A 2,643-nucleotide genomic window follows, 5' to 3' on the forward strand; every position below is an offset into this window, starting at 1 on the left:
CCACAAAACCACAAAATATCAACAAATTTACTTAAGAATATTTTATTTAACTATATTTCATTAAACCAAATGAAATCCAAAAGTAAAAAAGTAAAGTGCAACATAAAGTGCAAGAAGCAAGTGTCCATCTCATAGTCCAAATCACTGAAATCAAAGTTCAGTGTAAAAATGACAACATATCCACGTGTTCTAGTCTACTAATAATAAAATTATAATTAAAAAAACACTTTTTAAAGGAGTATTTACCAGAAATATTATTTACCAGAATTTATTTAGGAGAAAAATGTAAATGTGCAGTATTTCTGAAAAAAAAAATACTTTTTTTTGTTTTTAAATAAAATCAATTAATTGGAGATGCTTTTGATTATTAAAATTTAATGTAACCATTAAAATGAAATCCAGAAAATAATGGAAAACAGAATTTGGTAAAGATAAAACTGTAAAACTAAATTAATTAGACAGGCTTTTTGATCAATAAAATTTAATTTAATCATTAAAACAGAGTGAAAATGGAAAAAAACTGAATTTGGAAATAAAACGGATTTCATAGTGCCCTATAATTATATTTTTTTTTTTGTGGTAATAAAAATATATATAAGTGAACAATAGCCTTTAAAATTACTTAAAATACATATATAATAGCAATGAGGCAATAATAATTAGTTCAAATAAAGTATCAAAAGCAAGAAATCATATGGTTTTATTGAACAAAATTGTTAAAATACATAATGTATTATAAACAACAAAGCTGATGTATATTACGCATTACAACAAAGGCCTGCAGTGGGCGCCAATGGCCTGACGATTGTTTTTACACATTACTGTGCGATCTAATCCTTGTTTAATATTGACCAAGCACCATTTCATTCAAATGTCTACTTAATCTTTAATATTTGGCCATTTCTTTAGGACAGAAATGCTATAGCCACTGTAATTAAATGAATGCGTGGACATCAAACCGTGTAAATTCAGAGTGAGGGTTTGAGCTTTTATTTTGAAACCGCAATGTATTCTCCTGTGTTTGCGTAGATTTATAAATGATTTACCTTACAAATCTGATGAAATGGGGCATGTTGCGTTCCCAGATGAACGTTATAATAAACCCAAACTCACAACAACATGCAGAGATGGAGTTTGAGACGCTCCACACATGTAAATGATAACAGTTCCTGTGGAACTACTGTGAACAGAGACGCTGTGTGACGCATGTACTTAACCTACACGCATGTAAATAATTAAAGCGCATATACTGTTTTAGAACTGCATTGCATATAATTATTTAAATAAATCGTAGCGTTTGTGAATTCACAATTATGCTTAATTATGATTTTAAATGGGTTTAATATATCATGCAGCCTTGGAAAACAGACTAAAGGTGCGTTCACGCCATATCGGAATTCCCATAATTACGAGATTCCAACTTGTAAAAAGCGTTCACGTCCTCATAGAACTCGTAATTACAACTTGTGAACTGGGAGTTATGGGTTTTATACATTCTCGTCTGTGAAATGCGCCACTTCCGGTATGTTGCCAGTTAGTCGTCGCGAGCAAAATTAAGTCTACTTATACTATGCCCTACAAGTATATACTCTTTTTGTGAAGAAAAAGTACATACTTTTGAGTATGTAGAAGAATAGTAGGCAAGCTTTGGAACATACTACTTCATCATAGCTGTTTCTTTAACTGACACTCTGTTGCTTAGTTACGTGCATTAGGAAGTAGACCATCCGGAAGTAGACCATCCGGGAATCTTTGGCATACTTTTTTAAACATACTATGATTTGGGACATACTAATTCTATTTTCGAATACTATTTAGGACGGATAGTATGCGAATTGGGGAGGATTTTTAAAAATCGAATAGTCGAATAAAATCGACAAATCGCGACAGCCCTACTTGGGTCCTTTCTTTAAAGTAAATGAATGCATTTTTTTCACCTTTTTTCATCCATTTGACAATTCTCTACGCCTGATTGTATAGGAAGGTTATTCTAGATGTAGGCATTCAATAAGCCCAGTAAAGAGTGTGTGACATATTGTGCTATGAATAATGCTTCTGGAGAAACTTTTAACCTCACACAAAGTTATTCATAATGTGTTTTACGTCTTGGGGGCCATCTTTTTGACAGCGTTGACCCCATTGTGGATTCCCAACTCTTCCACACTGTTACCTCTGGGTCGTCCGTCTCATTGGCGGGGGGTACTGTACCAGACACCACAAAAGAATAGATGGCCATCACTCTGAATCCTGTCTGCCATGAAAAGACCTCAACTGTGGGCCGAGGGGGGAGAAGTCACTGTCTCCCATGGCAACCTCCTCGATTGTCTCTGGCCTTCTCTGGCAGCTATTCATTGGGCCCGTCCCCCTAATGAAGGATGCCCATCAGTGTAGAGATGTGAAAGACACTGAATGTCCCACCACGGTGGAATCCAGACTCTCTCTCTCTTCATGTCTGTCTCGTGCCCTCTTCAGCTCCCCAAGTCTCAATATGAGTTTCTCTGCTACCTTCACCCTAAGCCCCCTCTGTCTTTCCCTTTTGTCTGGCCCTCTCTGGATGATCTCCATTGGCGCAACTGTAAGATAAGCACGTTTGGTTAATGGCAAAGAGGAGAAGAGGCTATTATGGAGTAGTGCTGGTCCAGT

General features: G+C 35.7%; 1 protein-coding gene across 5 annotated transcripts in view; it reads right to left on the bottom strand.

Moving 5' to 3' along the window:
• LOC107583269 (nuclear factor 1 B-type) overlaps window positions 1-2,643 on the bottom strand; it is a 97,436-nt gene that overhangs the window by 64,955 nt on the left and 29,838 nt on the right. The gene's annotated exons all lie outside the window — the stretch shown is intronic.

Source organism: Sinocyclocheilus grahami, unplaced genomic scaffold (assembly GCF_001515645.1).
Source record: "Sinocyclocheilus grahami isolate Dianchi unplaced genomic scaffold, SAMN03320097.WGS_v1.1 scaffold52.1, whole genome shotgun sequence".
NCBI lineage: Eukaryota > Metazoa > Chordata > Actinopteri > Cypriniformes > Cyprinidae > Sinocyclocheilus > Sinocyclocheilus grahami.